General features: G+C 44.8%; 1 long non-coding RNA gene across 1 annotated transcript; it reads left to right on the forward strand.

Annotated features, from left to right (window-relative positions):
* The first annotated feature begins 529 nt into the window (after positions 1–529).
* On the forward strand, positions 530–11,802 carry LOC115561677 (uncharacterized). Its single transcript, XR_003979955.1, has 3 exons — positions 530–1,331; positions 1,992–2,095; positions 11,265–11,802. It is a non-coding gene; the product is annotated as an uncharacterized LOC115561677 (long non-coding RNA).
* Positions 11,803–22,392: the final 10,590 nt, after the last annotated feature.

Genomic DNA, 22,392 nt, shown 5'->3' on the forward strand with positions numbered 1-22,392 from the left:
GTCTATGAACATCTTTGCTAGTCTGGCTACACATACACATGAATTTATGATTTAAAAACAGTAAATATGGCAAAAATACTATATCAAATAACACAAATTCATAATCTGCTGGCAGTTATATAAAATATATACTAGCATATAAAGTGCATAGACGGGATTAGAATAATGGGTAAGCCTACATTTATTTATTTTTCTGAAAAAGGTGACAAAGATTGTAAACCATACCTTTCACATTAAGTCTTTGTAAAAATTACAATCATCCATGCCTCTTAATCTAAAAAAGATTCCCAATAAATAATTCATTTTCGATACCGTCAAGTAGGGGCTATTTCATAGGTTTGACGTGAACGCCCCCCCTTGGGCGGATCTATTCTTATTGGCCATCAGCCTTCACCAAGCCTTCTTTTTCATAGTATTCCACAATACAATTGGTTGAGGTGCACGCCTTTCTTAATACATAGGCAGTGGGCGTCGTCGCTGCTATTTCTCTGTTTGAGTTTGATTGGCCAGCTGTTGCTTCTAGCGTCACGGCTCTGCCAGCTGATCGGAGTGAGAAGCCGGTTTGAAGAGTTGAAGGAGAGAGAGAGAGAGAGAGAGATAGGGGGATAGCCCGTGAAGCGACGAGAGAAACGGGGGAACAGGGCGAGCAGGATATGCCTTTTTACTTCCCGTGTTATTTATTTTATAACAGTTAAATCGCACCGGACGGCTCCAATAGAAAGATAAGCGACAGAGTGATGGAGAATTTGCGAGGCTTTAAGCCACCGAAAGCTCGGGAACTGTCAGAAAAAATTGACAGAGTTAAGGTGTGGCTGAGAGATTTTCAAAGGCGTTTGGTATAGTAGTGTTTAAATTCAGGTGGTTAAGTTTATACTGTCGTTTTGTAAGCATGTACGGTTGATCAGTATGGCTGCTCCCACATTTATTACCAGTCATGCTTAATCGGGGTGATCTTTTTTTCCTTATGCGTTACAACTCAATGTGCGCACCTTTTAAATTGAGTAGCCTAAGTGCAGCAGCCTAGATTTTGTCACATCGTTAATAGCCTGATTCGTTTTTTAGGGCAGTGGGTTCCACACGTATCGTGTCAGGAGACCCTCAAATGTAATGGACGTGGCAACTTTACAGTAGCCAACCCCGATCAATGTAACGTCAACTATGCCATAGGCAACTGGGCGTGGGGAAAACCGTACATTACGTTTCTTTCAACGCCTAATAGTCATCAACTCGACCCTAAAGAGAGAGTTGCGCATTTCACGCATTAAATATCCGAGGCTGTGGCTGCTGACTAACGCTTCGATGGGACCAATCGATGGATTTACCTTAAAAAAGTGAGTATGTCCATCACACTCATGTCGAAACTTTTTACAGGTTAATGACATTCTGTAGGCCTGCCATATGTCGGACAACCTAGAATTGCATTAGAATAAGGGCATTAACCAACATGAAAGATGGGTATTCCATCAACTCGTCCGAAAGGTCATAAATGAGGCTGCTCGGGTTCCGTTCAATGATCGCTCTCATAGGTTACCTTTAACTGACATTTTCAACCAAAGTGTTGAGGTGGTTTCCCCTTACTTCAGACCTATGGAATCTGCGCATACATCCTGAACCCGTCTGAAGGATGGAAATGTCGGAAATCAAACATCGATAGGGGTGGGGGTATTAATCTAAAAAATAACGGAATGTGAGTTTGGTGGTTTGAGAGACTTGTCAAACTGACCATATTGAGCCATCTTGTGAAGACTTCGTTTTATTCGTAATGCAGTGGGCACTATGCTGATTAGATGACTATTACTTTGGATAAGGTTTAGTCCTCTAAAAAAAAGGTTCTAGAGAGCGAATTCCTTAAGGCCCCACCCTTTGTAGCGCAACATGGATGTGAACAGTTTCGCCTTTCCGCCCTCGACGACTCATTCATTTCCCTTTTCACCCAATTCTTATTGGGCCTACTCACTTTAACGTTTTTTCCTCTCATTTATCCGTTCCAGGTATACCTCTTCAAAAAAACAAAAGAATATTCTTTCGCTGGGGGTGGTTTGATCAAGCACCTTTTCTACTACGTTGAGGAACCTTGGTGGTTTCCATGAGTGAGGTAAGGAAAGACGGGAAGGACTGAAGAAACTGAGTGTGTGAGTGCATGGTAGCGGAATGGGGAGCGAGAGACAGTCAGTGAGATTGGACTCAACCTGTGGAATGTCCAGACACAGAGCTTTGTAATACTTTATATGGTTCAGGCCGGGTTGTAAGTGTGAGCGGATGTGTACCAAAGTTAAGATGATAGCCTACTAAAAGTATCTCCTAAAAATAAACCATGGCAATGAAACTATGTGAATTAATTCAACACAGATCAAATCAGATGTATAAAAATCAAATGTGATCATCAACCTGTTTCTTGTTAAATGTACATTGTGGTTCAAATTACTATGGAATAATGTTGATTAAAAAGAACAGGCTGTTACGATCCTTAAACTGAGTTGAGAGTCGAGTCAAGGCATAGCAACACGGTCAAACCACTAAATAAAATGGCAGAAACATCCATAGCGTTCCTGCTACGATTCAGTTTACCCCAAGACACGTTGTCCACCTTTCCATTCAGCGTCTTATTTGCTGTACAAAAAGTGGATAGGAAAGAAAAAACTGCAAAGTCACCTGTCTAATCTATGTCACTGATTAGACGGAACAAACATTGCACAATCTGCCCTCCTCAAGCTTTGCATGGTAAACCAGAGCTGAAGGATTACTTGCCTTGGCCTTGTGCAAGCAGTGGACATTCCTGCTGGCCGGCCTCTTGTCTCCCCTATAGTACAACACTTATTATCCCTGCATAGGGGAGGAGACGTTCCCGTAACCTTCTATAGTTTCCATGCCGCGGCGCTGCTCCAACAAGCCCACGGTGGACGGTGGATGTTGTTTAGAGAGCATGCTTTCTTTTTTTGGCTCCTCTTAACTTTCCTTCCCCGCTAGATGCCCACTTGAGGGGGTTGAGTGGAGCGGTGTGCATGTTGGACTCCAGCAGACCCTTGTTAAAACCTCACCAGGGGCGGCTCTCCCATACCCGCTGCTCTGTTCTCGTCCCCAATGCCGGCCTGATCCTCTCTGCTTGTCTTATTTGGAATAGGCAACCATTTATTCTAAGTTGCAACGCAGGGGCATCAGAATGCAACCAACGGAAACATTAGGATTACCAGGGTATCACGGTTTAAACTCTTTCCCACAATACCATCCCCCTCCCACCACCACCTCCGGCCCGACCCCACCCGGGCAGGAAGGCCAGTGTATGCAACTCAACACTGGTGTTGCATAGGAGCCTTTGGTGTGGCAGTATCCTCCCTCTTAAAGGCCCGTAGTGCTATACCATTATGGGAGGGAGATCGGCCCGTCACGCGGAGATTGTGAGACGGCTCCTAATGTTAGATGAATCACCCCTGAGGTCAGCTTAACATTGAACCGTATTAAATATGCGGCTGTGTAATGGCACTTTGCTCTTTTTAATTGAGTTTGTAACAAGGCGACCATGCAAACAAGTCAGAATTTCTGCCTCATAAATGATACAAAAACATAACTTTGGTTAAAATGAGCACAGTCATACAATAGAGCAATGCTGGAGTTCTTTTGAAATGGAACCTTTTATCTATTACCACAGAACCGCTTTTTTTGTTGTTTGTATTCAGAAGTGAGGCCTGTGTGCACTCCTTAACACTATCCAAATCTCTCTCTGTCTCTCTCTCTCCTTCGCTTGCGTCATCTTATTTGAATGGTGGTTATCTCTGGGCCGTGATTGTTTTCACCACATTGCAATGACCCTTGCGGTGGTTCACTAGCATGGCTTTAACAACCGCGTGGATGAGATTAATTCAGCCGTCCAGCAGTGACGTCCTTCATACGACAACGGTGGTGCAGATAAAGGGCAAGTAAGAACCGGATGACGGTTCATTGCATGGGCAGCTCACCGCCCCTTCCCCTCCATCATATCAAGGCCTCAACGCCTACTGGCATACTACGTGTTCTGTTATCCACCAGGCATGGACGCAATACCACTGCAAACATGTGTGGGTTGCAACGTGAGAATACCACACGGTATTGACAGAGCCCTAACAATACATAAAGGGTTCCCTTTCAATGATTCCCTTATATATATTTTTTCTGTGATCGGTTTAGAGAGAATAACGACCGAGGGATGTATCGAGTGGCGGCGGCGTTGGTATATAGCCGAGCAGGGCTGGTACATTGATGGTTATTGATGATCAATCAGAGCGGGGGAGTATCTGCGGTGACAATGCGGTAGCTGCAGTGAGCTTGCACGTTTCTCCGGGGCCACGCCCCAGTGGCGTAGCACCACGGCTAGCACGCCAACGTGTTAGCGTTGGCCGACAACGTATTCTACGGTGACTATTGTGTACCGTTTGAAGGCCTTGTTGGTAGTTACTGTGATGAGAGGGGACAGGAGGATGGGAAAGAATATATGGCGTTTTTTAATACGTGCATACGCCTGGAGCCTGGAGGGATTTTTATATCCCCGTCTGTTTAATGTGCAGGTATTGTGCTATGGTGAGTTGGATTAAGTCGCACACGCGCACACACACTTTCATCTCTATGCTAGCTGGCTTACAAAATGATACCACTACACACCTGTGGTCCGTATCGGCTATAAACTCATACATTTCACAACTTAAATGGGCGCTTGCTATTATTTTTTTCTTGAGCAGTCCTTCTGTGGTAAAGGGGATGAGGGGTGATCTGTACAGAGACGCTGACCCCTCAACACATGGCCGCACTGTTTAAACCTGATGCGCCCCGAGTCCTGACCCCCTTGGGTGCCATCAGGAGTCCACGTCAAGACGTCTGTATGCGTTTGAACACGTACAGTGATGCACCCTGGCCTCAATGGGCTCTGCGGCTCCAGTTTTTTCACACCCTAGCGCAACTGGCCTAGTTTAAAAACAGGTGCTATTGTGCCTCGCACAGCGTCTAAAAGTCACACACACACAATAGGCTCCTATAGTACATTGCATTGTATGGTACAGGAGAACGCCGTTGACCTGTATACAAAGTGCAGCCCTATGTCTAACTCGACGCCCTTTTGCTGCTGTTTAGGAGAAGCGCTATGGGGTGGGGTTCTGTTCAGTAAGGAGTGTCTGAGTGACTGGATGCTTTGCAAATATCCCTATGGGCCTTGATGGATTGATTGAACCGTATAGAGCCAAGACAGTCCTGCAGGCACTATAGAATGCTGCAGGGATCCAGGGCGTTGTGGTGGTGGTGGTGGTGGTGGGGGTGGTGGTGGTGGGCCAGACCGGGCTGTGCTACATTGGGATGGTGTGAGTCGGGCCAGCATAGAGGAGGAGGAGGAGGAGGAGGAAGGGGAGGAGGCGCAGGGCCTCTCTACAGACGGACTGGAATGTGGACCATATGTAACAGGAATCTGAAGAATGTAGCCAGGCCTTGCTGAGCTGACCAAACTCAAAGTCACAAAGACCCACTGGAGCACATTAAGACGGGGGGGGGGGGGCATGAAACGAAGAAATTGCAGATGGGACAGAGGGGGATCAAATGTGCGTGATGATTTTGAGGAAGAGGTGCAATGATGAATGAAGAGTAGAAGAAAATGGTGCAAGGGACTGATGTAGGTGGTGGTCGGAGCCAGGCAGGGAGACCAGGGGTAGAAGGGAGCGATGGGTTGGTGCATTTAGAGGAGCAGAATAGTATGAGCATTGAGGCAGGAAAACGGTTGTCATGTGTTTTTTAAAAGGAGATGAATTGTTGTGCACTCACCAAAGCAAAGTATGGATATGATGGCGATATTAGAAGTCCACATGGTTTGGCAGTAAAGGAAATGTGTGCACGTTCTTTGAGCCGACGTCCTACTGCAATAGAGTAAATAAGATATGCGTGTATTGTGTACCGATTTAGCCATTTGCTTTTGACTATTTGGGGAATGACTAAGGTAACATGCAGTACCATCCCAGAGAATAAATGAAGAGGGTACACTACAGTATGCCTACCTTTGGTGTGGCCATTTTGCTAGCTTGCCTTGTACGTTTAGGCTAGCACGTGGTACGTGGATCAGTTTCATTGGAAGGTACCATTTTCTGGGTTGAGTTATCGGGTTGAGTGCGCTCTGGTTAATGTGAGGTCTTCACATAGCTTTGTTTTGACGTATATCGCTACCCTGGAGTTACAAGGGACTATGTAAGCAGCAACAGTTAAGACACACACACACACACACACACACACACACACACACACACACACACACACACACACACACACACACACACACACACACACACACACACACACACACACACACACACACACACACACACACACTTAGCCTGATGAGTTGCGATGTCCTGGGATTAACCTGAACCAAAGTAAATGTGTTGACTGGGATTTCATTGAGAGCTTAACACACATCTGTTTCATGGCTTTTCAAACTAATGAGAAATGTAGTCTCTCACCCCATTAAAACAAATTAACAGTATGGATAGATGTGTACCCTAATCCATATGGAAGTTGATTTCAAGTTATTATGACGTATGAAAATGTCTGTATTGTGTTAATACTAATTTTTATCAAGTTTCCTAGTTTACATTAATACAACATGTTACCAAATGGATAGACTAATGGTTAATTAATTCACTTTCATTTGTATGGGGGAATGGAAAATATTCAGACAGATTTGAATATGACTTTATCCCTCAAAACCAAGAAACGATGTAGTACAACTGTAGACGTCTTCAAATAATTGGAGTAATACTTTGTTTCAGACTTTCTTTCTCCATTCCCAGGCAGCAGGGGAGGTTGAGACGGGGTAGGATTAAGTGATGTTGGTTAATTGAATTGTGACATTTGTGCCACAAAGGGCTGGTTCATTTACTATTCAGGCGCATGCTACATTTCTGTGTGCACGCTAAACAGACCCTGGGGGACGTAAGAAGATGTAGGACGTAACAGAAGAGAGGCAGGTTTATTGTAGAACTCTTGGATAGAAATGTGAAGCTGGAGCATCTGTAGACAAATATTAATAAATTCAATCCGTTTCCCCAGAGATGTTTTCTGCCTAAGTTGCAGGAAGCGGGGTGTCCGATGAGATGCAACTCAGAGTAGTTGGTTTAAGGCCCAAAATATGCCACTTTATACATCACCTTCTTCATCTCTTGCATCTCAAGAGCTCTAAAATTCATCTGCAATTCATGGTATTGTCACCAATCCACAACCACGCCTATAATTGCGTGCGTCTGTGTATGTTTCTGAAAGTGTATTTATTAATCATCTCTTTGTCCTGCTCTGTGTTTGCACCAGGCACACATAGGTGTGCGTGTGTGTGTGTGTGACACACGCAACAACCTCAGATACTGGATACATAGGATCCAGTATGCTAGGTTGTTGATCAGTGACATCACTGAGCCAGATAATCCAGAAGGCTACCTTCAGCCCCTCTAGTCCAAGTGCCCACTGACCTCAATGCTACAAGACTGCTGTACTTGGAGGCAGGGTCTGCTGTATGAAAGCACATTCTATTGTTTGCATTATCTTTTTATATGAAATTTTCCTCTTATTCTCCATCAAGAGGCTTTCCTAGTCCCAACGCCCTCCTGATGCGTCCCAAACCGGTTTCCCTGTCTGTTCTTTCCGTTCGCTCACGATGCATGAGTAAGTGTTGTTCATGACGCGGAGGGGAGCGCTGACAGGATTACAGTCATGTGCTTCATGCATTCTGCGGCACATGTACACGCGTTTAGCTACCGTCATAATGGACTGGATAATTCCCCAGCACTAGGTTTCGATTCCAAAAACTGATTTAAAATGTGAATACCTTTACACCTATGTGTTCATACACATATCCTGTTACAATAACTGTCTCATCAATACAGGCCTCTTGTTTTTTTTGTTTTTTATCTCCATCTTGGACCAGGTGCCAAAACTGTCATTATAGCGCCAACTCATTTTTACAGTGCTGGCATCCATGTCTTACAGATATCAATTACTAACACTTACGATGCAAATATAAACAATGTGTGTATGTGCACGGGTGTATATGTGTGTTAAGATCTAGAGGCGGTTTTCCCTCCAAGCCCATAGCAGGCATCAGCAGGACGGGGCTGCTGTCCCTTAGCTATTGATCTGCTGCAGACTTCAAAGCAATTTTCGAGGGGGGCCTGGGGGGTGGGAGGGGCGGGTTATTTATTGCTGGGGATGGGTGCTTGCACGTGGTCACATGCACACCACTGAAGATTGGTTTATGACACGCATACACACACGCAGGCTTGTGTATGTATTTTGTGTGTGCGTCTGTACATTCACCTTGAGTGTGGGTAAAAAAATATTGCCACGTTGGATTGATAAAATACGTCACATGGCTGATTTACCACTTTATCCATGTGGGGCCACAGTCTGGGGGCCTGCAAACGTACTCTCTCTTACCCAATCTGAATTAACTTGAGACGAAATGCATGTGAAGATCACCAGTCTTCCAAGGGCTTCCATGAGGAAACGATAAACTTGGGGGTTCAGGTTTATTTTGGGATGGTTTGGCAGACCGGGAGAGAGAGACGAAGTCTGCCTTGGTTATACTCGGATAGACCAACGTGTGTGTGTGTGTGTGTGTGTGTGTGTGTGTGTGTGTGTGTGTGTGTGTGTGTGTGTCCGTGTGTGTGTGTCCGTGTGTCCGTGTGTCCGTGTGTCCGGCCCAAAACAACATTTATAGGCGTTTTCACATGGAAACTGAAAAAGCATGTTCAGCCTAATGCTCCGGCTGGCTGTTATTGTCCCAGGAAGAGTTAGCTGTGTGTGATAAATCACTCTGAGGGGTACACTCTGTTCTCCGTGTGTGTGTGTGGAACATGGAGGAAAGCATGGAACACAGTTGGCTCATAATCAGTTCTAAAGTTACAGTTTATAAGGCAAGGCGCTCCGGTTTAGTAACACAACAGGTTTGTGATTCCCAACAAGAATTACTCACAATGACTAGGTCATTGTTCGCTGCTTGGTTTTTCTTCTTCCCATAAACCCACTGATATTTACATAGAACGTCACATAGGTATATACTTAAATCCAGGCCATTTGTTCAAGACCAATATGTTTTTGATGACACGACTGTGATCCCAAATGAGTTGTAATGATCTGTCCAGAGCAACAGAATTATTTACTATTGGCAAAAGGCATATATGAAGGGATGAATGCTTTTATTGTCTGCCTTTGTAATAGTTTGTAAACGCATAGGCCTCCAAGACCCCTTATTGGATTGACCGAAATGATGAAGCGTAGGCCTAGCTGTGTGCCCAACTCATTGGTCCTGTAGTTGTCCTGGAAACTAATTGTTGTTGGTTTTTTGCAAGAACAAAAAAGAATTACAAGGTATTTTATGGAATGAACGTACAGTGGGGGACACCCGTGGAGAAAAGAACATGAACAGAATGGATTACTCTCCTTAGGATTCATGCCTCGTCTTCTTAAAGCGCTGGAGGAGCAAACAATGGGAAGCTGTACAGTGAGATGGAAGCTACTGGAATGGCGCCTAGACTGGCAGTGGGCGGCAGGACTCTCCAGTGGCTCTAGACTGGCAGTGGGCGCAGGACTCCCATGGCTCTAGACTGGCAGTGGGCGCAGGACTCTCCATGGCTCTAGACTGGCAGTGGGCGCAGGACTCTCCATGGCTCTAGACTGGCAGTGGGCGCAGGACTCTCCATGGCTCTAGACTGGCAGTGGGCGCAGGACTCTCCATGGCTCCTAGACTGGCAGTGGGCGCAGGACTCCTCCATGGCTCTAGACTGGCAGTGGGCGCAGGACTCTCCATGGCTCTAGACTGGCAGTGGGCGGCAGGACTCTCCATGGCTCTCCATGCCGTCAAGTTCTGGAGCCGCTGGCACTCGCCTCACGCACTGACTTCACAATGCATTCTTACTGTTCGCACCATTGGATCGACGTGGCTGTGGCTTTCGCCGCAGCTCTTCACTTTTACTCGGTTTGTGTTGCACTGTCTCGGCAAGCTGAATGTGGCATTGGTTAGATGCTATTGCTCTGAGGTAATGCTTGTACCTTTTAGAGGTCATCCCACAGAACCTTTCTCTTCAGTTGGTTGATTGATGTGGTGACTGGAATATTCCTTAGGTATGTTCCTTTACCGTCCTGCTGTAAATCCTCTCTGTCTGTCGCTCACTTGAGCTCCTTCTTAGCTGGCATGCATACCATTGTGGTCCTCGTGAATCTTATCTCCTGCTGCTAACAAAGCTTGACGGAGCCTATCGTGAACCTACTTAAAGAAGTGATCCAAACAAGAGCTAGGGGAGATACTGTTCGCCTTGTGTAACGTGACGTCTCCTGGTTATCCCCGCACAACATTGGCCCCCTAAACTTTGAATTTAGCACAAGCTTTAGGAACTGCGGCCCATTCACTCAATTCTCTCGCACTTCATCACGGTGCCTCTGGGGAGTGAAACAACAAAATGATGTGCGCGTGTGAGAGAGAGCATTCCCAGTTCCAGAGCTGTGTGGTCTCTCAGGGCAGTGCTGGGTTCCTAGGGCTGTTCCAGGGGTTGTGAAGTTCACTGCACTGCTCTAAAGCTGCCCCTAGTCCTTCCCTCGAATTGTGAAGAATAAAGCTACAGGCAAGAGCCAGACGACCTAGACTGCAGAATGCTGACACGATCCCTCTGAACGAAAGGCAGAGCGAGGCCGCTACACAGGGTGCTATTACTGAGGGCATTCTCAACTAGCAGACACACATTTTCATCCTTAATTTTTGAAAATGTACGAGAATAAATATAATTGAATCATGACTATGTTCTCAATTTTATAACTCCCGCTGAGGCCTCCTGCTCTCATGGTGTGGAAGATTGCCTGCTAGGATTAAACTGCATTGCTGAAGGCTTTACGCTGTGAGAGAAAGCCCTCTGGCCCTTCTTTCATCTGACCTAAATTGGAGGGAATACCCTCGGTGTTCATGTATATGCCCCTTAAGACAAAACGCCACAGTGCTCGACTCATCGGGCCAGTCACACATACAGTACACAGGAATTAAATCAACTTACTGGGAAAAAATGTATGCCAAGCTTACTGGAACTATCTGTGTTAAATTACACCAATAGAAAACTGTAGTAACTATTGGAAATGGTTAAATGGGAAGCATGATTGTTGTACAGGTGTGCCTTGTTAAAAGGCAAATAGACCACTATGTCTATACCTACCTGTTGTTGTTTTTTTTTAACAAACAATTTTCTCTCCTCTCTCGTCCCCACTCCTCTGCTTTCTGTCCCCAGGTTTCACCCAAAGACTCACCCTGAAGAGGTGTGAAGTTTTAGTTTGTGTGTGCATTCTGGGTGCCTCGTGGCTGACCCACATCAGTTCTTCACTGGCAAGCTTTATGTCATATGTACCAACTAAAGCTGCCAGCTGAAGAACTGTTGTGGTTGGCTCTTTCCTGCACCTCAAGACCCCTCTCATCATGTGAGATTTCTCTCCGCCTCCATCCAGGTGACTTGTGAAGCGGAGGGGGAACAACTCCTAGGAAACGTACAGCATTATGTCACTAAGATGGATGCAACTGAGATAAATGTATTAACATGCATGTCAAAGGATTTTTTGCTTCTACATTGTATCTTGATTAGATTTGATTATATACATAGGCCTGATTGTCTTGAAGGTCAAAGTTATTTATATTGATTTTACTTATGTTGTTAATGTTATTAATGTCCAGTATGAAACAGAAGAGGCATGTGATATTCCAATGTATGTTTCACCAACCTTGCATCAATGAAAAATGACATCATATTTTAATAAAGAATACTGCACATCCAAGTTGTGATTATTTATATTTTTCATTTTCATGACTTTAGTATGAGTCATTGGTTGTGTTTTGAATTCACTGAATACTGAAATGTTTTTTTGGTATCACATAACATGGAAAAAGGCAACAGTGAGATAAGCACAAATTCCTCTTTGAGGTGTAGTCAGAAACCAACACCCCGCTCACAGGATAGACTCTAAAAAACCACACCAGAAACTAACTCGCCCCGATATCACATTCGTCTTTGTGTTAAAGATCTCATATTGCACCCAAAACACTTTTCTTGCATCGTTGACATTGTCAACTGCTGAAAGGATCAGCTGGTAATATTATCACAATTGTGATTAGCATTCTCAAAAGTGTGGTTGAAATGAAATGCACTACCATATACAACACGTCATTACCGAAGATACAAAATCATTAAGCAATTGATTAAGATCAGAAATAAACTATGCATTCATATGTATACATAAGGATAATTCTTTTTTTAACCAAATTGATAAATAATCAATACTGTAGGTGAAACAGCTAGACTTTCTGTAGCATTTCTCTCTATCAATCTTTCTTTCTTAGCTATTCTCATACCGACTTATATTAAAACTAACCACGGCGTGTACTGTATACCTGAGCAGCAGACCCAACTGCACCCGAGCTGCTCCTCTTACTAGGCTGTGATACTGGCTTCAAACGGCCAGTGCCCTGAACAGGATATGAGAGTGAACATGTCCCTGTAAAAGCTGCCAGCGAGCCTTGAACAAAGGAAAAGAATGTTCTAGAGCCTTAGCAAAACCAGATGCCCCGACGTTCGCTTGTTACAGGGCGCATGCTCTCGTTTGCACTCACTTGAACTGCTAAACAGACCCGAGAACTAGGCGGAACACCCCCCACCCCCCCAAAATCTTCCTGTTTCTTAATCAATTCCTATCCTAAGTGACCACATTTTGTAGGCAGAGATCCCTGTCTGCATCTCAATGGTCTCATACTCCTTGCCTGTTCCCTTTTTCGTTCTGACATGCTCGAATGACCTCTCTTGTAACCCCAGTTACATGCACATGATGAAGCAGGCAGACAGACTGAGAGCTCCTCTGAGACACTCTGTCTCACGGCCTAGTACACTATCTCTGGGCTACGGCAGCACTGCAGAGACGTTTTCTGCAGTGAGCGTTCCAGCAGGCCGCCCAGGTCTGATCCCAGGTCCTTTACCAGGTCAGTGACATGGTCTGTTCCCAGGTCAATGATATGGTCTGTTCCCAGGTCAGTGACATGGTCTGTTCCCAGGTCAATGATATGGTCTGTTCCCAGGTCAATGATATGGTCTGTTCCCAGGTCAGTGGCATGGTCCTGTTCCCAGGTCAGTGGCCAGGACTGTTTCCAAGGTCAGTGACCAGGTCTATTCCTTCATCAGTGACCAGGTCTGTTCCCAGGTCAGTGGCCAGGACTGTTCCAAGGTCAGTGACCAGGTCTATTCACAGGGTTTGCCTGCATGATTATCTGGAAGGCCATCATCCTGTGTGCATACATTAAAGAGGTTGCGTGTGTGTGTGTGTGTGTGTGTGTGTGTGTGTGTGTGTGTGTGTGTGTGTGTGTGTGTGTCTGGTGTGTGTGTGTGTGTGTGTTCGCCGTGGCCTGGCCCGTGAAGGCAGCTTGGGCAGCTGTGGAAGTTGAGAGGGGAGTGATGTCAGAGAAGAGGATAGTGACAAGATGGCCGTGGAACAGCCAGCACCAGACACTGAAGAAGGACAGCTCATCACCGCTGTAAGCAACGATGAATCATCGATGCAAGCTAGGCTGTTAATAAACATGAATGTGGATCCTTGGGGTTATTTCTCTATGCAGTGTCAGGGGCTTGCCTGAATAAAAGCCTGTCATGCATTTTGTGAGTGGGACGCCAAAAAACGTTTTTTACGTTATATGTTTGCCGTAATTTTAGATAGTAAACCTTTAAATCCAACCTTAAACTATTGTAGTACAGGGCTTGTGCACATGGCAAACAGACATCCTCCTACAAGGCACATATACTGCATGGTATACGCTCTCTTAAATTAGATATGGCATTAGAATTAACCATCTCTAACTGTGAGCCTCTCAGTCAGCACCAATTGAAAACCATTATGCAATTAACTAAATCATAAATAATGATCACCTATTATAAAACTGGGGATACTCCAGACTCGATTAAGAAGCAACATTGAAAAACCATTGGGAAGTGATTGGGTTAGGTAATGTACCTTTACATTTCAATCAATAGTTGATCAAATATTGAATTTGGAGGCACTGTTTATCAATGCCGTGCAAATAATTCTTTTGAATACATTAATCAATAAAGATTTACCAAAAGAACGGATGAGACGGCAATTTAAATGCCATAACACTATCACATCATATCATATACACTTTGGAGCACTTCACACTGCCTTTTTTGAAGGCATCTTTTGAATTGAAAGTGATACATTAAAGACGTATAGTCCAACCCTTTAATATGAAGCTAAATACAGACTGAATTTATCATAGTAACATGTGGATCATCAACTTTTTATTTGACATGAATATCTTTCAAATACGTTGGCCCAGGACAGACGTTTCATTTGCAGATGGCTCCCTTTTGCATTGGCCAAGAGATGGATCTAGCTGCTATGCATCTGTCAGTCTATGAAGGGGACCCCGAGGAAAGTCTGCACAACTCCTATAATTACTGCTTGATATAAATCCGGCTCAACTCCTCAGTCCCTTTAAAAACACGTATTTCTGCTACTGATTTCCCCCTGTGTCAGCTTGTCGGAAGATCTGATGTGTTAGGAAAATGTGATCTGTTTCCCTCATTGCCTTGTCCTGTTAGTCTAACTTTTAGCAGCGTGTTTTGAGCGTGCATGTGCTAAGATAAGGGCAAGAATAAAGATGGGAAGCTAAGTGTATGTTGCATTTCAGATATACAGTTATGGATGTTTTCTGTAAAGGAAAAGAATGACTAAATGTGAGACTGTTTATAAATCAGACTTAAAATCAGTAATGATCTCTTAGATACATATAAAATCCCCCTGTCTGTTCTGAACCCCTCAACCTAACCTCTGATCTACAGCAGGACGTAGCTCCCATGCATCTGAGGAAGGAAGAAGAGGGAAATCGTATACAAGCTGCTTAGACAGATTATCCCCGGTGCCGACTGCTGCTGGCAGTAGGGCAGAGCGCTCAGACCTGACCCTGACACTGGCAGGGCCCATGCTACCAGACTGTAGCCCAGCATGGCCCTGCAATCCAGCCTGACCTGTGACTCCCGCTGCGAGAAGTACATCCATGATCTGGATGGATTGAAGAAAGGAAACAAGGCAGGGACATCAAGGCCCTGGGGATGACCTCTTCACTCAAACAGAAGCGGAAAAGACACAAACGTGATTATGCTAGATATTGAATATGAGGATTTAATGTGAAAACCTTTTTTTAGAATCATCATAAAGTCATTGAATATATATAGTATGTTTGGTTGACTTCTTCAGTATTTTCTTTTTGTAGGTTTTTAAATTCAAAATGTGTCGCATTCCGTAAAAAATATACCCTTCTAAATGCAGAATCTTCAGTGTTAAATATTGGATTATTCATTACCAAACCCATGAATTACCATATTAATAATTACCTAAATAAAATGCTTTGTAAAAGGAACAGAAATGGCAGCAGCGCTCATATGAGTAATTGATGAATAATTGTTTAAATGTCAGCAGCTGAAGTGTGCCGATGCCTGGTTATTCTCCTGCTGTAGTATTATTTCATACTGTATTCCATACTGTGCTTCAGAGACTCATGAATGTGAGGAACCTGCTTGAAAAGTAGCCACATCTGTTTCACCTCAGCCTGCTTTATGAGCATGCAACATCCAAATCCGCCTTGAGAGGTTTTTAGGAGCAATTCAGTGTACGTGTCATAGCTCATGGTACTTTACCCCCCACCTCCATCTTGTGAATCTCAAAGCGTGTCCTTCTTGAAGAATCTTAAGAAAGCATCTTAATCTATTTTATTTTTAATAAAAATGGATTGGTGGTCACAACAACAAATTACAGAAAATAAAAACAGTGCATCAAGGCACGGTAAAAGTAATATACGATTGATAAAGGGTGAAAAACACCAGGGAAGATATCTTCACAAAATGTCCGATCTCTGATTGGCCACAGCAGGTCATAGCTCATTAAGGTACACAATACAGTGTGGTGTGTGTGTGTGTGTGTGTGTGTGTGTGTGTGTGGTGTGTGTGTGTGTGTGTGTGGGTGTGTGTGTGTGTGTGTGTGTGTGTGTGTGCGTCTGTCTGTCTGTCTGTCTGTCTGTCTGTGTCTGTCTGTGTTGATGTCTGCCTCCCAGTGCAAAATACGTGAACGTCTACCAGCCATATTCACCGGTGCGTCTCATGACATAGGGACGGGTGGCCTGCGTCAGCTGATGACGCGACTCTGGGTCGGCCATTATCACATAAGGGTTGGAAACTCTGAGTGTGGCAGACTCTCCCTCTTATTAAAGCCTGTGATGGATAGACACTGACAAAGAAAACATAAACTGACTGAAGTCTTTACGAGGACATACCGCGTGCACACGCACACACACAAACGCATGTACACACACACGTACACACGAGCGGCTTGCTAACATAAACGCTCGCGCGGCTATAACCTTTTCCTCAAAGCCTCTCTGGTGGTTTCAGGGCAGAGCCCGGAGGCCCACACATGTCCTGCCGTCTGTCTGGGGGCTGACGTGGACCATTGAGAAAGGCAGCTTACCCAGCGGAGTTATAAATAACTGGATGGCCTGTACCTTAAGACGGTTTTGTCTGGGTGGAGGGCACGCAGAGTTCAATGTAACCTGACAACTTAATCCCTTGTAAGAGAGACTCACTGAGGGCATGTTGAATGCGGCGGAGTCTAGAATTTCTAAAGCTACTGTTGGTCATTGGTCCACTGGTTTTCAAGGAAGAATGACTCAAGAGCTACAAAAGGAACGATGAGAGTTTAACTAATGTTTTAAGCACAAATAAGAACCAACAGGTGATAATGCAAAGCTCAATAATAATTCTGCCGAGAATAATTAATATTCCTCATTAAATAAATAGCTATCTTGTTTGAGCTTTTATAATGTAGAACCTTACTAAGGATGAATAAGATCGCACCAATCAAGCAGATGTACTTTTTACTATTTAGTAAACACATGGAATTCCTATTTAGTAGACACAAAAAATTGCTCAACTAATAATAAAGTACTGCTACATTGTTGTATGCATTGAAATATATTTAAATCTTCTATATGAATAAAACCGGTAAAGAGATAACGCGAGATAGCTAGCTAGCTATATAAGTTGTGTTTTTCTGGTGTCCACATGCAGGACCCACGTGAGAGCAGGCTGACCTTTGGTTTGAGCCGCGCGCCTTGACCTGATTTGGATGGAAAGAAGTTGTGCGTGAGCGTGCGTGTGTCCGTGCGTCTTACACATACTTGAGGAAATTGTCGATACCCGGCCATAAGACGGCAGGCACAAGCCGTGCACACGGCCCCGATCCTCGGACCGTGGGTCGCACCTGGACTGCATTACGCCAGACAGAGGCAATCTCCCACAAGGGTACAGCAGTGCAGCAGCCCTCTTTTTTCAGATGTCTGGCTAGCGCACCGCTCCTCTCGCCTGGCAGGAAATAATGGGATAACGTTTCCCAGGGGCTTTAGCGTACTCCTGGCGGGGTCGGGGAGTTTGTGTTAAGTCATGCACGCTGTGACGTGTGATACGGTGACACGGGTGAGAGGGCTACATTATATACACACTTTGCCGGCTCCTAGACGTTTAGCACGAGAACCCGGTTCCCTACTCCCCGGGACGGTGACGTGCCCCTGCCGGGGTTGCGATCCAAACAGTACTGCCTTCCCCTAAAATGACTTCCACGGAGAGTACAACCACAACAAACCGTAACCGGATGGCGGATGTCAATCACAGCAGTGCTGATGTGGATCACAGGGGAAACAGTGAGGTAGTCGAGGAGAGATAGTTGATGCCCGCCCACAACTCCAGTTAATCCCCTGAGCCCCGGGCTGAGCCCCTTCCAAACGACTACTGGTGCAGCCGCTGGATCTATTTAGATTTTTATGGATCGACCCCTCAACTGCCTGTTCCGCTGTTGAAGGTCACCGTGCCCCGCTGCTATACGATGGACTAGGAGGACCACAGTTGCACCAATCACACCGCTGTAATTTGACCCCAATGCTTTAATGGTACCTTTAAATTCCTCTAATTTGTCTTCACTTCTGCAAGTACTTTAGACAGACACTAGGAAGTTGACTCTGGGAAGAACTGAGAACACAATATGAGACAACGTGAACCACAACTGGTATGTTAAGTCCACAATGTTCCTGTGGTATAGGATGTGACCGAACAGACAAACTTTGTGTGTTCTGGTGAGTCGAAGAATTATCCCAATACCACAGGTTTGGGATTCTCAATAGCTAACTTTAGCGAGCTCTAGGGTCACCCTCACACATAGGGTTTTTTTCCACACGCAGACCCTTAGATGTGTTATGCATTACCTTAGAGCTTTCTCAGAGACCGCAACCATTGGATGATGCGTTGGTGCCTTCTTCTTCTGTGTTCCACAGAGGGGGTGATGGAGAGGTGTTGGTTGAACTCAGCCACCAGGTCCTGGAGCACAGGATTAGATTCAGGATTAGATTCCTCTGGTCATTCAGCCCACGCAGGAGCAGCTCTAGTGGTGCTTGGCAAGAGTCTTGCAGAGGCAAGACTGTCAATTACTGCTTAGTGACGACGCCACTGACGCATTCAAATCCATTGTTGGGCAGGCTGTCGTTTTCCTGAAATAGGGTCCGTCAGAGTATGAAATTGAGGTTTTAGCGTGTGCAATGTGGACTATGACTAGAAAGTTTCCGTGTAAAGGTAGATGTGTCAGGGAATCAATTATGGTCTAGGGGGCTTGTTCTCATTATAAGTGTCAGCAGTCACACCTTTCTGGTGTCTGAAAGCGGGAAGGTGCGCTTCAAATGATTCTCACTGCCTGAAATAAGGTTACAGAAGGTAAAACACGATGACTTGGCGTTTTAATGTTTATTTCTTACACTTAACTCAAAATATAAATCAGGGATTTATATTTAATTGTACTCAATGACCTGATTTGTGTTGAAGACAAAATCTCATAATCTCATGAATGAATGTTTATACAGTGCGTGTGTAATTTCTAATTTCCCTTAATCTACTATTGAATTCTGTGGTTGCCAAGATAGATTTAGAAAGGTGAAAAGCTGCAGTCAAGATACAGAGATCCTACGGGCATTCCAGAATATTCCCCTGTTACCTGCTGTAGATTTTGGAAGAGCTCCCTTGGCCTACAACTGTGTAAAGGTAGTTGTGCCAGCAACCACACAGTGCCTGTGTGTGTGTGTGTGTGTGTGTGTGTGTGTGTGTGTGTGTGTGTGTGTGTGTGTGTGTGTGTGTGTGTGTGTGTGTGTGTGTGTGTGTGTGTGTGTGGTGTGTGTGTGTGTGTGTGTGTGTGTGTGTCTTTCACAAAAAGTATATGAATATAAGTGGCAGACTGACAGCTATTTGAGTCATTAGCATATATGAGTGTGTGAAACCTCATGTGAAAGTAGCTATTTACTTTATCTGTGGCTGTGCGTAGTCCGGGTTGGCCTTTGTCCCTGCTGCTATGTGCTCTGGTATGTAGCTAAAAGGTCAGGGCCAGGCAGAGAGAGGGGCTACCCTGAGGGAAGCGGCCTCAGTCAAGGAGCCATAGAACCAATAAATCCAAGACCCAATCGCAAGACTAGACCACAGGTCACTTTGTGGGACAGTTAGTGCTGAATATAAAATACGGGCGCCGACTCATTCAAATCCAGAAAATATAAACGGGGAAAGAAGAAATGAATAGTATTGATGTAAAAATAAAGGCTCAACGATAGGCTCAAATGTGCGGTTGTAAACTATTTGTAGTTATATAATTAGCTTTGGTACGGCACAACACCAATTTTGGGGGGGTCAAATGCATAATTCATAGCAAACAGTCATTCCAGAAGGTTCGTCTGTCATTACCAGAAGCATGACTTCACAAGATTCACTAGCTGCGCCTCACAAGAATGCACGTGTCCCCCTGCCGGCCTGAGCGAGTACTGCACGTTCACTTAATGTAGTCCGACCATTAACAATGTTTAGTTAATCTCGATGTGGAGAGCACAAATAAACGTAACAGTATCTAATGCAAGTGCTAATATCATCATGATCTTGGGAAAAGTATAAAGAATAAAAACATAACGTGTATTATTATTATATCGCTTGTACCAGCTCTGTCAATTTCGAGCGGGATTTTGATTTGCATGTCGATATGTTAATTGCGAGGTCTTAAGCACAATAATCACCTGTAAATCACAGTTCAAGATTCACCCCATCGACATGTTTTGATTTGGAGTTGTACCCAACAGTTCCTGGGCAGGAAAATACAGTAGGCTAGAGACAAACTAAGTCAAACTAGAGATTGTCTAATAGAAATAGAAGACCAGAGCCAGCGTGGCTTCTTCTGCGCGTCTGAAGGTGTGAGTATATGAATTCATCACATGTGGCGCCCCCTACAGTACCATTATTAGCTGGGCCTTTTGTGCTACGACAGTTGTTGTCTCACTCTGTCGCTCTGTCTATATGTCTGTCTGTATGTTTGTCTACCCACAACCTTCATAATTGTACCTTTGTGTACGTGTGTTAGTGTATATGTATGTTTGTGTGGTCTGTCTTGGTGTGTGTGTGTGTGTGTGTGTGTGTGTGTGTGTGTGTGTTGTGTGTGGTGTGTGTGTGTGTGTGTGTGTGTGTGTGTGTGTGTGTGTGCCTGTGCATGTGTGCGTGCGTGCGTGCGTGTGTGTGTTGGAAAATGTGTGTCGCGTCATGGTAGGATCCCTAAAATGCTCAGTATATGAATGAGTGTTCTCAGCTCAGTGACTGTGTGGGCCCCAGCAGGAACACAAATAGAGCATGACATACTAGAATGGGAACTAATACATCAGCGGTGCGTTTCCATGAGGGCTAAATGTGCGTGAGCACGGGGTGTACCTTGTACATGAATGTGTTCACAAGTAAGCCGGCAAACACACACACACACACACACACACACACACACACACGTACACGTACACACGTACACACACACACACACACACACACACACAACAACACACACACCACACACACACAAAAGCGCAAGATCACCACCACCTTCTTTCACACTTGTTGCATAGTACACACATGCGTGTGTGCATCCGTTTTGGTTCACATCTTTATTCATAAAAAGACGTGATTCATGCACACACTCACGCAACCTCACACACGCGCGTGCCAACAAACACACACACACTCACTCACACGCAAGCAGTGAAAGGACAGCAAGGCGTAGGTGTTGTGACGCAAGCAAAATGAGTCACTGACACAAAGGCTGAGTTATGGCCCTGCTGATTCTCCAACAGGTGGGTTTAATGATGCTCACTCTCCCTTTCGTTCCTCCTCTCTCCCCCTCTATCTCCCTTTCTTCCCCTTCCTCCCTCCCTCTCTCTCTAGCTCTTTGACATCCTCCATCAATTCAATTCAGAGTGAGTAATTTGAGGGAATGTATAGTTTTAGAAAGATGTCAATTGTTGCAATTAGCTTTACATGGAGGACACCATTTTCATTGTCCTAATCAAATGTGTCTATTTTGGTCTGACATAGCTTCGAATCCATGTGATGTAGCGCCTGTGCTTTATTAAATACATGTTACATACTGTATGTTCTAATGGTGTCCACTAGAGGGCACTATATACTAACTAAGGTTGACCTACTATGTGTCACTTTATGACCTACGTCAGTGCCATATTCTTGTTTGTTGCTCTTAATTCTTTGCAATCACCCAATGAGTAGAGGGGACTGTTCCACCGAGTCCACACTTGTGTGAGGCACCACTCTAAGTTTTCACTCCATAGGCTAAGCTGCCCTGTTATTGCTCATTGAATATATTGGGATTTTATTCTCTCTCTCTTGCTTACTCATCCACTCAGAGACACACATTCATCCCCTTTCTCTCCCTTCCTTCACACACGCACACGGAGAGAGTCACACACGCAGACACACACACACACACACAGACACACACACACACACACACACACACACACACACACACACACACACACACACACACACACACACACACACACACACACACACACACACACACACACACACATACAGATACAGAGACGACGTATTGTGTTTCATAAATAATGTATCTGAATGTTCCATAGAAATGCAGCCTTATGCCCTTTGTTTTTGCTATCAGAGATTTTATCCCAAGTTATTCACAACTTCTTTCTCTCCTCCTTGCCTGTGTCATCAGAGAGATTGCTGATCCAGAAAGGGAAACCACTTGATGATGAAATAAACTAATGAGGAGGAGGAAGAGGTAGATGAGCTGAAGGAGGAAGGAGGAAGCGGAGGCAGGAGGAGGAGAGGGAGAAGAATGAGGAGAGTGAGGAGGAGGAGAAAGGAGAAGGAGAAGGGGGAGGAGGAGAAACCAGATCCTAATCTCATTATCCCTCCTCAAACTAATCCATCGTCCAAT

Source organism: Gadus morhua, chromosome 16 (assembly GCF_902167405.1).
Source record: "Gadus morhua chromosome 16, gadMor3.0, whole genome shotgun sequence".
Taxonomy (NCBI): domain Eukaryota; kingdom Metazoa; phylum Chordata; class Actinopteri; order Gadiformes; family Gadidae; genus Gadus; species Gadus morhua.